Source organism: Rhinolophus ferrumequinum, chromosome 25 (assembly GCF_004115265.2).
Source record: "Rhinolophus ferrumequinum isolate MPI-CBG mRhiFer1 chromosome 25, mRhiFer1_v1.p, whole genome shotgun sequence".
Classification (NCBI taxonomy): domain Eukaryota; kingdom Metazoa; phylum Chordata; class Mammalia; order Chiroptera; family Rhinolophidae; genus Rhinolophus; species Rhinolophus ferrumequinum.
The window spans coordinates 9477619-9498051 of record NC_046308.1 but is presented as its reverse complement, the minus strand read 5'-3'; the positions used below and the strand labels follow the sequence as shown (position 1 = coordinate 9498051).

Below are 20433 nucleotides of genomic sequence, written 5' to 3'. Positions count from 1 at the left end.
CAAGCCATGGGAACTTTTGGATTGACACAGTTAGTTAAGATGAGTGTGAAGCAGGGTGAGGGGGCTTTCACAGGGGACATCCGAGAGACAGGGATTATTGACTTGTTATGTGTTGAGTGATGGGCCCTAAACTCCCCCCACCCCCCCACCCCCCAGTGATCCGTTACACTGCCCGCCTCCGTTTTCTTGCATGGGATCCTCTCCCAGACCTGCTGGCACAGCTGACAAATAAATAAAGGACGTCCCCAGCATATGGTGTGAGGAGTGGGAAGAGAGGAATTATGTTTGTTTTCGATGCACGCTGGCAATCTTGACATGAATGCATTTTTATCTCTCGTCTCAATTCCACGAGTCGACGCTTTAATACGATCTCTGGTTATTGCGAGGGAGGAGGGCCAGCGTGAGGAGGCGTCTGGGATCCGACCCAGACAAATGGTGGGAAAGCAAATATTTGACAGATCAGGACAGGAAATTCTCCCTTCTTTAGAGGACAGATCTGTTCTCTTCCTTTAATCTCCAGCACAGCTGCACTGCTCAGGGCATCGAGACACATTAAATGAAAATGGATTCTGATTAGGGAATCATAGTGGCAAATCTAATTTCACATGACTGCTTTTCCACAGTCTCAAACCCTGCTGGGGGTTTGAGTCAAAACATAGAAAGGGGACCTAACCTGAGGCAGAAATCGAATGCCTACCAGTAGAGATGCTCGGACCGTGCATGCCTGTACTGCCACCATCCAGAGGAGCCGCCGTTCAGCAAGGGCTGCCTGTGTGCCAGGCAGTCTGCACATCTCTGTAGTCTTCACAGCCCCCTTGTGAGGTTGGCCTTCTGTGCTTCCACGTCACAGTTGGGGAAACTGAGGCTCAGAGAAGTGGATGGATATTTTCAAAGGAATACGAGGTATACGATTTGATGTATTCATTTGCTCATTAAATATTATTACGCCGTGCTGGTGGCCAAGAACGCCACGTAAATGGTCAATTAAAGACAACATTTTAAAAGGTGAGTTCCCGAAGGAGGCAGCAGTGCCAGACGTTGGGAGAATTACGTTCCAGGTAGAGGAGACAGGGCATGTGTCTTTTGGGTCACAAGGTATGCAATCCAGAAGCTACCTTAAGGGAAAAATAAAGTTCTACATTGTCCCCTCTAGGCAACGGTGCAGGTGGGCTTGGAGAAAGGACTGGGACTGAGGAGCTAGACAAATACAGCTTACGTTTGTGCTCTTCTCCACCCCTGGCACCTTGGCTCTCTTTTCGGCCGCTACGTGGTGATCAAAGAGAACCACCACCAAACTCATATACAGATTCAGACACTGAAATAGAGTATCTGTCTCTCTCTTTCTCAGCCCCAGCTTCAGATTCCTGGGCAAGAAATGTTACTGGCTTAGTTTGATGTAACGTGTTTCATTTCTGGTCAGACGTCAGGGGCCGGGGTGGAGGGACTCGTATTATACAATGTGGCTTCTGAGGCCGATCAGTGTGGGTGAAGGACCCAGATTAGGTGGCCACTAGAAAGGGGGTAGATAGCTTGGAGGATGCTGCCCCACCCAGGAACAGACAGAGCAGGAAATCAGACCTGAGTGCGCCTAACGCCAAACAACAGTAGACAGCCAGTGTGTCACTTTGTATCATTTCAGAGCAGCACAAGACTGGCCCAAGAAGCCCCTGGCCTTGGTCGTCCGTTCCTTCCATGTGGTCAGCTCTACATTTCCAGGAAACCTGCTAAGCAGGGGGTGGGTACACAGATGGCTGCTACGTTTTGGTTGTCTCCATATAGTGGAGTGGTTAAGAGGATGGGCTCTCGAGTCAGAATACCTAGATTTGGGCTCCAGCCCTATCAGTGTGTGGCCGTGAGAAAGCCAACTACCCCAGTTAAGTGTGTGGCTTTTCCCCTCTGGAACGTACAGACGCTATTTGTTTCTAGCTCCTGGGGTTATGGTGAAGGTCAAATGCATTCGTACATATTAATGACTTATGGAACAACGTTCAATAAATGTAAGTTATTTTGAGTCTCCGAGACCAATACTGGAAGAGACGATGACGTGAGACCATCCCACACGAGGGATGGTGTGAGATGTCAGGGCCTGTGATTTTCTGGAAGCTCAGTTACCGTCATGAATGGCAGGCACGATTTTTTTGGAATCATGTTGCAAATACCACATGGGATCATGGACCCAGATGTTGACTTAATCTGCTGGCCCAGCTTGGCTTCATTAGTGCCCCAAGATCACCCTGAAAGATCAAAGAAAGCCCATCCTTGGCCATCCAGAGATTGCTCAAGAGGCCACAGACTGTTCCACCAGAGGACAGAATTCCCATGTGATGGTTAGCTCTGGAGAGGGAGGAGTATGCATTGTTTTCCTGCAACGTGGATTAAGGAGTGACATTGTGCCAAGGCCGGGAAGAGGTACCAAGATTGAAGAAATGAAGACCCAGTCACGGACTTCAATGAACTTGGTATCCATTGCGCAGAGACATGACAATCCGCAGACAATTACATGGGACAATGCATCTGTTTATTATTCTGGTAAGAATTTCATGGGGTTATAAAAAAAAAAAACCACACAGTAGAAACAAGAACAATTGAGATGAAATGAAATGTAAAAGTAAAAATATGCAAATGCATGAAAAGGATGAAACAAGGCGACAAAGAGCGAATAGGGGATAAAATGTAGCTGCGGGTTAAATGAGTGGCCTGAGTGGCCGGAATCAAGAGACTGGCTTTGGAGCCCTGGGTCTGCCTCTCCCAAGAGTTGCGATTTTGAGAAACATAGTGTAAAATCTCTGTGCCAGCTTCCTCATCTGCACAATGGAGAGGGGATTGCATGGGGATTTTGCGATAAATGAATAAAAGTAATGCAACGAAGCCCATTACACATTGCAGGTGTTTATTAGAGGTGGGGTGAGGTTTCCACAGAGGGCCAATGGTACCAAGCCTGAGATCACAATGCCTTGAGATTCCCCTCTTCTCCCAAAAAGGTTCCCGACAGAGGAAGCTGTTCACACAGCGAGTAGGAAACGCTTCCTTAATACCCTATGGTAACTAATCACCCATCCAACACTCAATGACACCAAACACTGAGCTCTCTGGTAGAGCTCTACTGGGGCTTAGGACATAAATGATCTTCCAGCTTTATATCGTAATGACAGGTTTCCCAGCCAGACTTGCTTCCTCGTTTTGTATAAGGAAGAATCAGAGAAGAAAAGAAAAAAATAAATAAAAATAAAAATAAAAAAATAAATCAAGGAAGCGATGTAGCTAAGGCCACCCCATAGAGCTCCACCTGTCTCAGTCTTCTTATCATATGAGGACCGGAAATACAAGAAGAAGCTCAGGTGGGTAGAGGAAAGCCATACACTAGTAAAATATCACCTAATGAAAAGGTCTGGCGATAGGATTCCTTAGATTAGAAATGCATGCAGATAGGTAAGGTGAGTGCAACAGAATTAATGAGGGTAAGAAGCTTGGAATGGTGGGAGCTCCTGCACTAAGAATAGTCAGAGAAAGACACCTGGAAAGAGAAGGTGGCTTCGCCTATTAAGACCAGCAAGGCAGGTGTCAAGGGCTGCCACTTTCCTCCAATATCCATTCTCATTTCCACTTACTCTAATCATCACATTCCCTACAGGCCCCAACCCCCAAGCACACATACACTCCATTTTCGTCGGATGTAGAGTCACCAAGAAGAAAGACTCCGTCCTCTCTCGCCACTAGCTTTGGCCACATGTCTAAGTTGTGGCCAGCAGGTTATAAGAACCTTCCTAAAAAGACAGCTAGCCCAGACCCTTGCCTGTTTTCCGTTTTTTTGTCCCTTTTTCCTTCCTGCTGGAATGGAATGTGAATAAAACAGCTGCTGTGCTGGCAGCCCACTTGGATTATGCAAACACGGGACACAGCCTAAAAGAGGCAGAGCGAAAATCTGACAGGAGCGTCTGGGGACCTTGGCATGCAGAAACTTCAGATCAGCTCTGGTCTTCTTACCCTCAGATTCATGTGTGAAAGAGAAGTAGGTGTGTACTTTCTGTGAGCCACTCTTCGGGTGAACTCTGTACCTCACAACTGCACTGACCTCTAAAGGGTACACAAGGCGAGGAACCATTGTCTTTTTAAATATTAGAATTTAGAATCATAATGCAAAGTCATGGGTCTTTGAAAGATATGTAGACGAGGAAGATGTCCCTAACAGCTTTCTGTTTGTTCTGATCTCAAACTAAGAAGAGTCCGCTCACTGGGTGTCAACTATCTTGAGCAATGTTACAAAAATCCAGAGATGAGAGAAATGCAGACCGTCCCTTTTGAAAATTTCAGGGATGAGGCAGACCCTCTGCTTGGTGCCTCTAATTAGAGAAAAACCAGGAGTGACAAGTGCCATTTCCTCTTTCATCATTCTCCTGTCCAATCCCAGCATCCCACAGGAATGCCAACTCCAAGAAAGAGAGTAGGGAGGGTGGCTTGTCTGTTTTATTCCCTGCTGTGTTCCCACTGTTCCATAGTAGGCGCTCAATAGGCCAAAGGAATCATTCGTAGCGTGACTCATGGAAACACCTCCTTTCCACCCTGGAAACACTGAGGAGCTTCCATTTCTCAGCCAGTTGCTGGCACACGGCCCCTAAAGAAACCATGGGAGCCCTTGAAACGGGCAGAACAAATGCTCCCGCTCCCTCCGTGCATCACTGGTGTCTAGTCCTGTGTGATTCCCCTGCCATTTGAGGCCCTAGTCTCGGAGGCTTGAAGCATGAAATCATCGCTGGAGAAGACTGAGGACAGCCTGTTAGAAGAGAACAAGTACACAGCGCTAATGGACCCTCTATCCGGCGAGAGTTGCGATCTGGTACCGTGAGAACAGCATCTTATTGTGTTCCCGCGGCTGGGAGCACAGTGCCTGGCATGCAAAGTGTGGCCCGAGGGTCTGGATTGCTGGGCTGGCTGCAGATTTCATTCTGTCATGTACCCCTCCTACCATCACAGCCATACGGCTCCCCACAATCATCGATTACGGCGTGTAGTGTCCATACCCAGGGACGAAGCTTCCTTGCCCTTCTGCTCACTAGCAGCTCAGGGATAAGCAGTGCTCCTTGCAAAAAGCATTTGCAGTGAAGCTTCTCCCCACTCATGGGAAAACATACACCAGACTTTGGCGAAACTCCTGCAATGTGTCCCAGGCATGCTCCACTGGAATGTGTGCTGTCGCATCTGTACCTGGCCACACTCCTGTGAATCAGGAAGAATTAGCCCTGTTTTTCACCTCACAGAAATTAGGAAAACTTCTCAAGATAATACTACTAGCTAATGCACACTGAGAACTTACTGCATGTGAGACTGGCCCTTTTCAAAATGCTTTCTGGGCTGACATGTCATTCTCATGATGATCCAAAGTCAGAGGTCCTATCACTGTGCCCATTTTACAGATTGCACAGCTGAGGGGCAGTTATCCAGGAAGGGAGAGAGCCAGTATTCAGAGTCACTCTGTCAGCATCAGAGTCCAGGCCCTTAATCTAGTCCTGAGGCGGGGCTTTGAATCCAGCTCCGTCTGGCCCCCTGTATGTTCTGATGCGTGGAGCACAGTTGAACAGGTTTTACAAACTTAGAACTTTCCAGAGACCTGGCATGTAAATGAGTGATGCAGATGAAGAGTCAGAAAAGTTTCTACTATCCCTGAGACAGGGGACCTATTCAGTATTCCTTTAGTTGTTCTTTTTTAGTTTGAGATGACAAGAAAAGTTTTTTTGGTTAACAGAGACCTGGGTCTCAGAAATATTGTATTCTCTTCTTAATTCAGCTCTGGGTAAGCCAGAAAAAAAAAAAAATGCCTACAACACAGAGGCAGAATTTGAATTCAGGGAGCAGCTTCCCTTCCAAACAGCTTGCCTTTGGAAAAACCTAGGGTTTCAAACACTACATTCAGCATCTCAGGACCTGTGCATCCGAGGCCATGAGCAAGCGTGTTAGACGCTCTCTTTCAACTCGAGTTTCTGTCTCTTCCATGAAAAAAAGAAAAAAAGGCTATGACGATGATAACGAATAGATACAAAGCTTTTCCAAACGGGAACCTCTCCTTCCAGCAAATGAGCTCCGAAGGCAGATGGCGGCTGCTGGATGGGGCTGGGATCCTTGATCCTGGCTGTGGTCCTGCAACCGGAATTATGGGAGCAGACAACAGGCCTGAGATTTATGGATCCCATTTTTCTTTCTATTTGTTCCTCGCATATGTTCCTTCTGCCTCGCCTGACGGAGCACCACCTCACAGGGTTTGTGGGAGTTGAGGAAAACTCTTGCTTGACTCCCCGAAAACGTTCCCTGTGGAGCTCTCCCACAGGGAGAAGCCATCCCTGCTGGGAGTGAGAGGAGACCCAGGTACAGCCTCTCGGAGATCACACACCACGATAGGTCAGTAGGTTGTATTAGGGGCATTTGCAGCAACGGTTTTCTAAGTAATCATTATACGGACATGGCTCTGAAAGCGTGGCCCCCACTCTGCCATCTCGGAGTTGGGGGACGGGAGATGGCTGTGGTCCATCTGCTAACACAGACAAAACAAAACGGGCACATTAGTCACTCCGAGGGAGGCTGTCATCGCAGTACTGTTGGCCAAAGCTACAGAAGAAGCGAGGGTGTCAAAGCTGAGCTGCTGCTGCCGGCTGGGGCCGCAGAAGTGCAGTGACTGGGGACCGGAAGGATGGTGCAGTCCTGTTCTACTTGCGGCTGCAAGAACCCATACGAAAAGGATGAGCCCATTTCTTTCCACAAGTTTCCTCTTACTTGACCCAGTCTTTGTAAAAAACAAACAAACAAAAACAAAAACAAACAAAAACACAAAAAAACAGGGAGGCAGCCCACCAAGTGTAGAAGTAACTGTTCAGACTGCTCTAAGAGACAGTGCAACAACACGTTACTGAAAGAATGCAGTCCGACAGTGTTTCTTGGTACCGAACCACAGGACAAGAGAAGGAAGATCAGCTTGGAGAACAGCTTTCCCCACCTCCCTTAACACCCCCATTTCCCAGATTGGTGGCTGCTGTTGGATTCCCAATGCCTCCTCTTCGGACCCCTGATAATCTCTGTTTTCTGTGAACACCACTATAGTGTGGACAGTACAAGGCACCAGGGAGAAAGGGTTTGTTGGCTAGAACAGCAAGTTGAAAAACTCAGAAAGAAGCTCAAGACTGCACCGCAGGGATACAGAAGAGAAGAACAAGAGCTTGAAAAACGAAAGGAGGTTGTAGACTTCCAGAAAGAGAAAGACAACATGTCAGAGAGAGGTTATGTGCTTCTACCAACCAAATGACCACTTTGAAATAGCTGAAGTACCAGCATTAAAAAATGAAATTTGTATTGTTTTTTAACGACGCGATATACCACATTTCCTCTTCTAGCCTATAAAGGAGTTTCATTTGGGAAAAAAAAACACACAAAAAACGAAAAACTGGATTACTTGTGTAAAAACAAGTCAGAATATTTAAAAAATAAATTAGGTATATGCTGTAAAATTGTTAATTTTTTGTTTGTGATTTCAGAGTTTTTACATGTTAACAAAATATTTTAAAAGTTATCAATTCACCTCAGAGCTCCAGTGTAAGTTAGTTTCAAGGCTGGGTTTTTTTGTTTGTTTGTTTGAATTTGAGTATTTATAGAAATAATGTAAAAATGAAAAGGAAAGAGAATAAGAACCGTAGTACAGTAAGGATGATTTAAGTCTAAAATGTTAAATTAATGCAGCTTATTGAGAAAACCTAGTTATATTTTTAAAACAGAAGTATAGTTAGATCATGGAACATAGCTTCTCAGAATATACCTGGGGCGCCAAAAAAATGTATACACATGACTTGTATTCGTCTTTTGTTACTGGTATATATTAAGTATTACAATTTGAATGCAGCTTTTTTCCTTTCTTAAAACGTGTATACATTTTTGGGCACCCTCTGTATACGTATAATCTTATTCACACATTCTTATTTGTCAGGTCAAGACATTCACTGATCTTTCTTAATCACTTGTCAAAGATAAGTTGGCACGTCAGTACTTTAAAAAATGATTGGTTGTCTTCAGAGCAGAAAATGAAATCATTCCATATCTAATTAATATGGTTAAGTAACTTTAAATGAGCCCCTCCCCCCCATCTAGCACCATAAAATTAGATGAGTACCGCCAGTGGAAGAAACACTCTTTAATAAACAAAGTTCGCAGTATCAATGAAGTAATAAAAATGGGGGCCTGATCCACAGTCTGGCTTTTCCTGTCATTACCCCTGAGCTAAGTAAGGGACATCCCATTCCCTAACTGTAGTTATATTTGCACCCAAATCTCTAACACACAAGTCGTGTCGGTGGAGTTTGAGTTGTACCGTAATGTGGTAATCTTGAACTTGACTAATTGATTTGGGTCAAGGCTTCACATAAAAAATGATTTCTTCACTTTTTTTTTTTTAAGATTTCTTCACTTTTCACACAAGTTAGAATTTATATCCCATTTGCTTAAATGAGGGATTTGTATTCAAAAGCAACCTAATATGTAGTGTCGATGTTCCTGAATGTTGAGATTTAAACACTGAGGTTTCAGTTCAAACTGCGAATTGTGTTCTGACTTTGCGATACGTTTTTACATATACTTGAAATGAAATATGTTCTGAGTAAACAAATATTGCCATAGGACTTAGCTCCTTAGAATTAGAATAACTGTTCCAACTGTAATTATATTTCAAAGTACACCGAGATAGTTGAAGAGTAACAGACCTTTGAATGCAGTATTAAAACTGTGAAACAATGATAGTCAAAAGTGTTCTTTGGAGACCTGATTTTCAGTGTAATTCACTGCCATGCTGCCGGTAGATAGTATTTTGATTCATGGAGATTTGATTTTTAATGAAGCAGTATTTCAAAAATAGAAAATTATTATTAGAAGGTTACTTACGGTCATGTAGTCTGATAACATTTACAACTAACTCTAATTAATCAGAAGACTTTTTCCACTTTTTCATTGATCTCATCACGATTTCACTTGTTCATTGAGGATTCAGGAAGTTGAACCTGGATTTTCAATACGCAGCATTGCATGTGGGAGTCATTCTTTTATTTTTTTCTTTTATTATTATTTTTTTAAACACCACAGTTTCTTTACTGCAATGACAGAAATATATTGGGCACACATAACAGGTATACAATTAGTCAACACTTGAATTATTTTACACAAATGTAAAACGTTTTTCGTTTGGAATTTGACAGTTTGTGCGGCCGTTCAAAGTGAAGTGTATGTTTGCATTGTACACAAGTATAAAAAGAGTGGCAGCTAATTCTATCCTACTCCAGACACCCACTTTAAAGAGGAAGTGGTAGAAGGGGGACTTAACACAGATCTTGTCACTGTCCTGTATGTATCGGTCAGGACTGTGTCACTTCTGAACAACAGAAACCACGCTCAGGTTAAGCTTTGTGGGTGACTGTGGGTGGGTGAAGGGAGGAGGTGGGTGATGCGTTGTCGTTGTCACTCTAAAGGCCACAGGTGCCTGTTCCTGGTTTCAGGCGTGGCTCACACGTGGTGCTCAGCGCTCAGTCCGTCTCGTGGAGAGGCTTTCTCCACCCAGAAGGCAAAATGATTTCTGCAGCCCAACATCCACATGCTTCTGTCAGTAGGATGTGATTCCCCTTTCCATTAACTCTGGAGAATCAACCCTGAGAATATGCTTATTGATTTTGTCTTAATCACGGGGCCATCCCTGAACCACTCGCTACGGCCAGAGACATCAGTTAGTCAATAGCAACAACAAATATACGTGGAGTACATTCTATATGTCAGGCACTGTTCACGGTATATGGAAATACACCCGTGAACGGAAGACAAATTCCTACTCTCATGGAGCTTATAATCTAGAGGAAAATATAGTTGATAGCATATAAACCAACAAGCTACAATTCAGTTTCAGGTAGAGATACGTGCTCTGGAACAAATTCATTGGGGCCATGTGCTGAAGAACAGCCAGAGAGGGTAAGGGCTCCTTCGACCAGTAGGATCAGTGCAAGCCTCTCTGAAGAGGTGATGTATGAGGTGTAACGGAAATGATGAGAGGGAAACAGCCATATGAAGATGTGTGGAAGATCCTTCCAAGTAGACAGAATAGCAGGTGCAAAGGCACTGGGGTAGGAATAGGCTCAGAGGGCAGAAAGATGGGCAGTCCAGCAAGCCTGCAGCCCAGGAGCAGGAGAAAGCGAGAGATGCAGGAGTCCCATATGAGTAGTAAAGCCAAGGACCCTCAGCCCCAAAAGTTTGATTTCCAAGTCCTCTGTTCCTTACTTCCCTAGCCACCCTTGTTCAGGAGAGGTGTGTCTCGTCACCAAGAACCGATCTGTACACGGTCACGCCTCTCACTGCATGGCTGGAAGATGTTCTTTGAGTTATTGCAGTATTTAAACTACCCCTTCACCTACTTTGTGAGTGCCTTCTGCTCCTCCAAGAATAATAAGATGCAGGTGTGGAGTTAAAGCAAGGGTTAAGTGACTCTGTCAGGTCTTCATCCAAACTCAAACTTAGCCCAAGCGAAAAGCTCTGGCAAAGTTTGTGTGGGTAGAAGAGGGGGTAGTCAATGGATGAACGGCTTTGCTTTTTCACTTTCACATGCCTCTTGGCTGATGGTTCTTGGCCAAGGTCAGAGGCACTAAAATACCACAAGAAAGGGGACCTTTGAAGTGATCATCTGTTCAACTGAGTGGGAGTTGGTGCTGCCCAAAGGCTCACCCAGGAATGCTACCTTCTAGTTGCATTCTGGAGTGGGTAGGAGGCCCCCAGAGACACATGGAAGCTTTGGAGTTGATTTGGAAACGAAACATCTGAATTTCTGGTTGGGGCTCTGAGCTGAGGCACAGCCCTCTGGGAGCTTTCATTTGCTCTCAAGCAGTCAATAGAGGTCACTTATCATGGTCTGAGCTGAGACCACCACCTTTAATTGTGGAACCTCAGAGACCATAGGCTGAATTGCCCTGAATATCTTGTTCTCCAGATTTAGACGCAGTTATTTGACCATGTGAATGACGGGTCTGGGGAATGTGATGGTTTCATTGGTAGGTTCTCTGGGACACTCGCTATTCAGAGTGAGATGCATGAACCAGAAGTCTCAGCATCACCTCAGATTGTGTTAGAAATGCAGGATCTCCCGCCCCACCCCTGATCTGTTGAATCAGAATGTGCAGGTTAACAAGATCTCAGTTAATTTGCATGTGCATTAATTTGCATTAAATTAAAGAGCAGCACTAGACAAGCTTTGTCAAATATGCAAAGTGCTGCCATTCTTCCATACTGTGTCTGCGGCAGACATCAATAATCCATCACAGAGCTTTTTTTCCGAGCTCAGAATCTCCTCAAGTAGTCACGGTTCCAGGTAGCACTGGCCAATCAGTGGGAGTTGGCCCAAGGTTAAATCTACCTTCTACACTAATGTCAACACTCAAGGAGAGCGCTGTGGCACTTTTATTTTCACCGATAGCTTCCCAGTGCTGAGCATAGCAATAGGCACGTCACCGGTGCCTGATAAATGTTTGTGGAATGAATCTTCCCCTTGGCTTTTTTTCCTGTGGCATTCACTCTCCCCCAGCCCACATCCCCAGAAAACTGCAGTTGCCCTTGGACATTCTGGCAGTCCAGCATCTCCTCAAGCTGTTGAGTTTTATCATTGGCAGTCCCCTATCGGAAAGTTGAAATGAGTTTGTAAGGATGTCAGGGTCCCCATGAAGACACATGAGAACCCGTCTGGCTGGCACGTGGACCCCGTACCATGCAAGCTTTCTCCAGGACACAGCCCCTGGTGACCTAGACGAAAAGATGGCAGCCATGTGAACCAGGTTACATGCAGAGGTGGGAAGGGGAGCGTGAATAGGGAAGAAAGAAAAAGGCGGGAGGACTGGTCAGGCCAACAGTGCTCCAAAGACAGAGCAATAATGATTATAAATAGCATCCTTTTGACGGCCGTTTGATGTGCTGTCCAAGGCCAGGTGGAAAATCTTTCCTCCCCGGCCTCTCCCGACTAATCGCCTTCCCCTCATTTTTCAATAAAGATTCTGGGTCCAGTCGGTCGTTTGTCTGGAGCATTTGTTTCCCATTAGAATACCTTTGGCGATTTCGGTGTGTTATGCTAGATAATTGCTTTAATAACAAACTGAGGAAAGACTTTTGAACATTTTAGGAAGTAATTTTTTTTTTCCTCCAGTGAAAATCTAACAGACACTGACAGAGGACTTGGACATCGGGAGAGAGGGGAAAGGAAAGAAAAGGGGTTGGGGGGGCAGGAACGGGACCAGAATTCATCGGCCAGCAGTGGCAGGTGGAGCTCAGCCAGGGCTCCCCTTCACTTCCAAGGAGGATTGTCAGGGCTGATGATGTGCGTGGACAAAGAGGGAGCTTCAATATTTGGCACACTTGGGGCAAGTGAGCAGGACTCAACATCCTTCCTGTGATTAATAGGGAGAAGCTCAGGGGACATGCGTTTGCTTGGGTGTCCAGCCAGGAAGAGAATGCGTCTTGGGGACCACGTCTCTGTGGAATTTTCCCATTGTGCCCAGGACTCAAAATGTTCTGTGTGTGAGTAATTCATTAAAAAAAAAAAAAAAAAAAAAATTAACTGGCCTGACCAGGAAAAATAACAATTATATTTGTTTAGAAGCAAGCATGCCATGTAGCGCACTTAATGGACTTTGGCTTATTCAATTGCTTCTTCCAGATTAAAAACAAAGAAAATCAATAACGAATAACACTTCTATAATGCTTACTTACTCCATGCTTCACACTGTTCTAAGCCTTTTCCGTATAGTAAGGTGCAGAAACTTAGCAATAAGCCTGTAAGTATCATTTTTATTTCTCTTTCGCAGATGAGGAGACTGAGGCACAGAGCGGTTAAGGTTAAGAACGCACAAGTGAGTTTGGATGTTGGAAATCTGACTCCAGAGTCTGTGTGTTTCGCCTCTCTCTAGACAGAGCCGTAGTCGTAGTTGGAGAAACTGTAGTATTGGGGTGCCTTGTAGTGACCCCCTGCTGTCGAAACACAAACACTAAGCAGGGCTTACTGTGTGTCAGGCAGTGGGTTAGTGTGTCCGTAAGAGCCTCGGTGTGGATAATCGGTGGAAGCGGTGACTGTTGCAGTTGCCCGGTGATCGCCAATGGCGTTCTGAACTTGGGCATGGCAATGAGAAGAGGTCACCAGCTTCAAAATGCAGTAGGACATAAACGTGATAGGACTTACTAACTAGACTAAGACGCAGGGTATGAGCAGAGAAGGACACGTGCATTGTAAAGAGAAGAGAAACAATACTTGACCCCTAGGGTGGATGTATCTCTGTCACAACCTCCACTCTGGCCACTCCAGGAGAACCCGGCTGGCAAGTGGGTTTCATTTCTTCTGCCAACTCCAACAGAATGTAAGCAGCTAGAAGGCAGAGATTTTCCTTTTTATTCCATGCTGTTTTCCACAGTACTTAGAACAGCGCTTGGCTCATTCGAGGCCCTTGATTGATAGCTGATGAATGGAAGATTGGAGGTGGGTGTCCCAAGGACTGGGGCTGCATCTGGACTCCTAGGGAAACAGTAGAGGGTTCACTTAGGGTTAGTGTGGAATGGGGACAGATCGGGCACCTATTGCTTACCTGGTGTCCCATGGAGACATTTCCTCATTCTTTTGTTCAGTCGTCAGTTTAATCACTTATTCATTTAATCAACAAGCATTTATTGATCACCTACTATGTGTCAGGTCTCTGGGCAAAGCTCTGTGGATAGGGTATTTAAAGCAACAGGCACTGTCTCTGAACTGGGGGAAGTGGAGAAGCTTGACCCAGTGGGATCTTACTGTCCAGAATCCAGGACCAATAGTTCATTTGCTCCTTCTAGAAGCAGCCTAGAAGCAGCAGAATATCTTTCAGGAAGCAGCAGTACTCAGAGCTTCTGGCGGAAAAGGTTCTGGACTCTTCTAATTCACTTCCCTTTGTTCCCTCGGCACAGGCATGTTGATTTACATGAAAAACTTAACAGGGTCCACGGACAGGCAGCAGGGATCTTGTTTGATGTCTTCAACTGATTCTGCCCTTCGTTCACCCTCTCACGTTGCCAAAGCTCAGAGTGAGTGAGTCAGTTTGTCCAGCTGTAGAATGGGTTCATGCATATTTATTAGAGGGGCCCGGGGCACCTTGGCATGGTTGTCTCAGGGGCCCCGGAAAACTGCTGCCTGCCTGGGATAATGATTATAATAACCCCTGATATTTGTATAACCCTCAAGTCTTTTCAAAGAAAGTAGCCGCCCCTCAATTATCTCACCACCCTCTGGTGCAGATAAAGCAGGGTTATTATCCCAATTTTATGGCCCCAGAGGCTCAGAGAGGTTCAGGGACATGCCCATAGCCACAAAGGAAAACTGAGATAACGTTGATTTTTGAAAGGACTTGGAAAAATGGATGGAAGAGTTAGAGTAAACGATCAACATAAACGTGTGTGTGTGTGTGTGTGTGTGTATGTGTGTGTGTATTAGTCAGGGTTCACCAGAGAAACAGAACCAACAGGATAGATAGATAGATAAGAGATGTATATAAAAGGAGATTTTCTATAGGAATTGGCTCATGCAATTATGAAGGCTGAGAAGTCCATCTGTCTGCAAGCTGGAGACCCAGGAAAACTGGCTTTCACCCCTGATCCAATGCTCTGATCTCTCTCTCTCTCTCTCTCTCTCTCTCTCTCTCTCTCTACTGATCTCTCTCTGTCTCTTTCCCTCTGTCCCTTTCCTCCCTCCTTGCCTTCTTTCCTCTCTTTTTTCTTTTTTACATTATTTGTTTATTTATCTTCTTGACTAATATATTAACTTCTCCCTCCCTATTCTCCTGCTTGGTAGAAGTTTTTTTTGTTCCTCATCATTGAAAAATGGAGGCAGCACTGTGTTCTCTAAGCAAAGCCACACCCAAGGAAAATTGGGACAGAGCTGGACACGATGGGGGACATGCAGAAATACAGGAGTGAAGCCGCCGAGCAGACCTGCCTGTTTGCAGTGGCAGATGATGGAGAGGCCCCACGGGACCTGGTGTGTGATTGACATGGGCGAGCAACCTCCTTAGTGATTCATTTTCCCCAAACTCAGCTTGGAATGCCACATTCTATACAGTCAGGCTTAGGAAAGTCTTGCTTTTCTTCTTGCCACTTCCCAAGGTTCTGGGTCAGGGATTTCCAGACTTTCCTGTGTGTGGGGGGACCACTCAGGGAGGCTGTTTAAAATGCACACTCCAGGGTCCAGCCCCAGAGTTTGGGGTTCAGTAGATTGGGGGTGGGGCCCAGGAATCTGAATTTTAACCAACAGGTCGTCTACAGACCACACTTAGAGAAATAACCTGTGGCTGACACGTAGCCACAACTCATCTGTGATGGAAAAATGAAGGTGAAGAAGAAGGAGGCTAAGGTCGTGGCAGAAATGCCCGGTATCATGGGGGTGTCTTGGAGATGAGTATGCACCTTTCCTGTCTTCCCTTGGGGTGAAAGGCCTCCTTTCTGTCAGCTGGTGGGATCGCGAGAGGCCCAGCCAAGGGAGCTTTCTTTCCTCCTGTCCTGATGTTGTTCTCCAAGGATTGATAATCAAAAAAAAACCCAAAAAACCAAAAAAAAAAAAAAAAAAAAAAAAAAAAAAAAAAAAAAAAAAAAAAAAAAAAACATTTACTGAGTAACTTCAAAGGGCCAGGCATTGTTCTAGGTTCTGGAAACACAACAGTAGCCAAGACAAGCAAAACTCCTGCCCTCTCAGGACTGGAGTTTTAGAAGGTCAGTGTGTGCTAAGTTCTTGCCATCCTCATCTCCATGTGACAGAAGCTCAGGAAGGTTGAGTCATTTGCTCCTGGTCACACAGCTGGTGGAAGGTCGAGCTGGGATCTGATTTGGATCTGCTGCATTCTAACGCTCCTGGTCACCAGTCTCTCCTTCAGTCTGGGGGCAGATGGCGAAACCCAGCTCTGGAACTCGGGCAGACAAGTGGAGCTCTCAACCTAGAGGAAAGAGAGTAGTTGTTCAGAAGAGTCTGATTGGGGAGAAAGACAAGCTTGGGCTGGCTTAGCCCATGATCTTGTTGCTCTACCAAAGCATATTGTCGCTTCCTTTCCTTGGGAGAATTCATCAAGAAACCCAAACAGGGATGACCCACGATTGAACTAGTCTGGCAAGGAGAAGTACAAGGAAGAAATCAGCCAAGAGCTGAATCCATTCCAACAAACCAGGGTACTTGTTGGGCATGGGCCAGGGTGGCACCAACCCTGAGAGCCGCTAAAGCGCAGTCTAGAGGAAAAAGGAGAGAAGCGGGAAACTTGTTTTTGACCTCAGCAACAAGAAGGAACCTGGCTATTCTTAGCTGCGTCTGGGGGCTCAGTGAAAACTCTCTTGCTGACCTGTAGACAACAGAGCATTCATTACCTCCCTCCCAGTTGTAGCTTGGCTGCTGAGCAGATTTCAGGAGATGTTATCTGGGAAGTGCATTGCTGTGCATACATATTTCAGAGGTCAGGACCCAACCCAGAGTTTGAACTTTTAAGGGTCTGAGTTGTGTTTATCAAGGGATGGATGTTTCAGTGGCATTTCTGGGTGTTGGGTCATCTCGCAGTCACTCTGGATGGTGGCTCAGAGCACATGCTGATGGCCTTCTGAGGTCTGGGGTGGGGTCCAGTGCAGCATCCAAAACATCTGCTTACGTGGGTAGGTTCTGGCTTGGCATCCTTAGGGCACCTTCAGGCAGGAGTCATCAAAACACAAGTTTAGAAAGTCTTACCTGTGCCACGAGACTCTCCTAATGAAATGCTTCTCCACTTGTAGTGGTCACAGGATGAATATTCGGAGATCTCGTTGAAAGGCAGATTTGATCTGGAGACTGGGGGTGACACCTGACTGTACGTCTGTAACAAACTTTCACGTAGTACTGCTTGTGTAGCTCCATGCCCATATTTTCAGTAGCAAGTGTCTGGCATCTTCCGACAGACCTCTGATAGCCATATTCCTTATTATACTGTATGGCTGGGAGATTCATTTGGCTCAGTGAGGAGTACATTCAGCTGCAAGTAACAGAACCCATAGCCTCAGTGGCTTAGAGAGACAGGGGATTTCAAAGCTAATGTATACACAAAGTCCAGAGGAAGGCAATTCGCATAGCGCTCTCTCAGCGTCAGTGATCCAGGGTCTTTCATTTTCTCTTCTCCTCCATTCATTTGCATGCTTGTAATCCCATGAATGCAAAAACAGCTGTCTACTTTCAAGCCGCATGTCCACAGTCCAGGTGTGAGGGAACATCTGGAAAGTGGGAGCAAACAGCAAGCTTCTCCAGAGGCTCTCAGCTTATGCCACATTGGTCAACGCTGAGCATAATGGCTGACTCTTGTTCCATGGAGCTGAGATCACATACATTCTTCACTGAGCACCTGGCCACCCTGAACGATACTGCAGTTTTGTTGAACTGAGGAAGGAGGGGTGGGGTGGATAGTGGGTAGGCAGCATGTGCTACCCTCCTGCTTACGCCACTGGGCCCAAAACACGTACAGCCAGCATTGGAAGACTTGGCGCACTGTTGAGTATGTTTAAAAAGTTAACTGTCATTGTTGAGGACTTTGTATGTGCTAGGAAGTGTGTCCGATGGATTTTTACACACATTATTCCATTTAGGCCATAAAACCCTTTGAGGTAGAAATTCTTAATATCCTCGGTGAGCTTATTTCAATTTCTCAAACACGTCACATGATTCTCCACGGTGGGGTCTTTCGTAGGCTGCCCCTCTAGCCTGGAATGTTCTTCTTTGAGCCCCTTTGCCTAGTAGGGTGCCTCGCAGTGTTTCACAACTGGCTCTTTTGGGGGGAGGGGATACAAAAACCAAGTCGGTGGGGGAAGGGGAACAGAAACCAAAACCTGGTAGGTAGCATTCGCCAGTTTCCGTGATGGAAACCCTCCCACCATGGCCAGTTTCGAGCAGCTCACATTGATGTCACTGAACGCGTGTCTTCGGGAAGAGGAGTGATGCAGCACGTCATTGTCCGGTATTCCCACCGCGCAGCTCTCGTAACTCACAGATAACCTTGAGAGTACAGGTGATGGGTAAATGTAGTCTGATCACTCGGAAGTGATGAGTTCTGAGAATTTATTACTTTTTTATTTTCACATACTGAATTTTATGTTCGTATAATTTAATTCTTAATGATGACTGTGCTCGGTAACCAGCCTGCAGAATTCCTGAAGATTGAACTGTCCGTGCCCGCGTGGCATAGGGGCCAGCGCCAGCACAGCACAACCTGCTGCCCGGTTGGTGCTTATTTGTCACCCAGATCCCGTCTCAGTCACTTTCTAGGGAAAGCCTCCATTAGAGCCTTCATCATGTTTTCTCACGACACGTAGCGCGCCTTCATGGGGTCTATTGGGATTATGATTGCTTGTGTACCGCAGGAGTCTTGAGTAATGTCTGTTCTCCCCACTGGGCAGGATGCTGAATTTGCTTTTTCCTCATTATTATAATCTTGGCACCTCAGATTATACATCACAGTTGTATAAAAGCATTGTCTACAGAATGAGGGCAAGGACAGGTAAGGAACCATGCCTGGTTACGGAGCTGGGACACACACACAGGCCTACCCAATTCCAGAGGGTGTGTGTGTGTGTGTGTGTGTGTGTGTGTACGTCAGGATGGCACTTGCACAGGGAAGCTGGACCACAGATTGGAAGAAACAACTATTGATTTTGAGTAACAACACTGTGATAGGGGAACATACGTGTTCTGATTTAATCTTCATGACACGCTTTGGAATGTTCTAATTTTTCTTTCTCAAGATTAAGAAACTAAAAATACGGATTAGCTCAAGCAGATCACAATTTATTGCAACCCCTGTCCCTTGCCCGTGATTGGTTAGTGGGTGGGCATATGGCCCTCTTCTGGCCAATGACCACGAGGGAAAGTCTTCAGGGTGGTCACGGGAATGGTGTCTTGCTCTTAAAAAGGAATACAGAAAGGATAATATTGAAGTAATGATACAACACTCAGGTTAGTGAGTAGTTCTCTGCAGAGAGTGGGAAGGGAAAGAAATGTGATTGGTGCTGGACACACAGACAGATTCAGCAGTTATATGAAGTCCTGTTTCTTACACTGATTAGTACATTTTATGAATATTTGTTTTAGCCTTTAAACCGAATACAGAGGGTGCCAAAAAAATGTACACACATTTTAAGAAAGGAAAAAACTACTAAAATTGTAATACGCAATATATACCCATAACAAACGATGAATACAAGTCGCGTGTGACTTCTGCAATGGCAAGAGGTGCTCAAAGCGGTTCCCATCAGCGTCCAGACACTTCTGATGACGGCGAACTACTGCTTGAGCAACGCTGACCAACGTGTCCACTTGTATCCTTTTTTTTTTTTTTGTCACCCCCGGTATATACATTATATATAAGTAAATAAAATCATAGGTTTGCATATGTGTGGGTCTGTATCTATACTTGTGTATATGCAATACTTCAAAAAATATGAGAAAATCCCAAACACAGGAGAAAAATAAACTGTTTTACCTGGACATTCTTGTGTCCGGATGGGATGAGATGCTGAGGCACGAGCCATATTGCAAGTTGAAGTGAACGCTCAGCTGGAATCAGTCCTACTCTTTCTTCTCATTCTTTGTGCGAACATTCTTTGATTTCCTTTTGCCCAGCACGGTGCTGGCTGTCAAGTCTACGATGATGGGTGACATCGGGGCTTTTCATGACATGTTTGAGCCCCTGAATGAACCATCCCTGGGGTTGTGCTACCTCTGGATGACCGGTTATGCCAGATTGTATGTTTTATTGATGCATACGTATGTGAACGTTCTCATATCAGACGTTAAGCTTGAGTTGACTTTGCTGCTTGCAATTGAGGTTGTGCTAACAGACGCAAGCCTGTGGGATGCAAGTGGCGTAAGGACCGTGGCTTTGTTTGCTTGGCTCATGGGGGAGGACGCCACCCCCCTCCATGTGTCTGGCACACAGCTGCACATCGGCAAGTAGGAGCTTGGTGCATGGGAGAGCGTCCCTATGGTTTACAAGGTGAAGGGACTGGAGGGCTGCGAAACCACTCACAACAGGCTCCAGAAGATGCCTGAGCACGAGGCATGGGAGTCCAGGAGAAACTCCCTGGACAGAAACAAATCCATGAGCTCCGGTTACAGAGGATGGCTTCCTTAACATCGTCTATGTCATGATGGAAAGAATGTGTCATCTCTTTCTTGGGTGGACCTAATAATGCTTTGGTCTATTAACTAATAAGCTAACAACGTTTGACGTGTAAAGCCATTTGGATTATGAACTAGAAAACCGTAAATAAATGAAGTTGCCTTAAAAAAGAAAAAAAGAAAGAAAGCCCAGGCTTCAGGCAGAGCTTGTGGGAGGTTCTTGGAAGGCCTATCTCAGCTGGCAGTGAAGGTCTGGTTCT

General features: G+C 45.5%; 1 pseudogene; it reads left to right on the top strand.

Moving 5' to 3' along the window:
• Window positions 1-6679: 6679 nt before the first annotated feature.
• LOC117017818 (THAP domain-containing protein 1-like) lies at window positions 6680-7346 on the top strand (annotated as a pseudogene).
• The last annotated feature ends 13087 nt before the right edge of the window (window positions 7347-20433 follow it).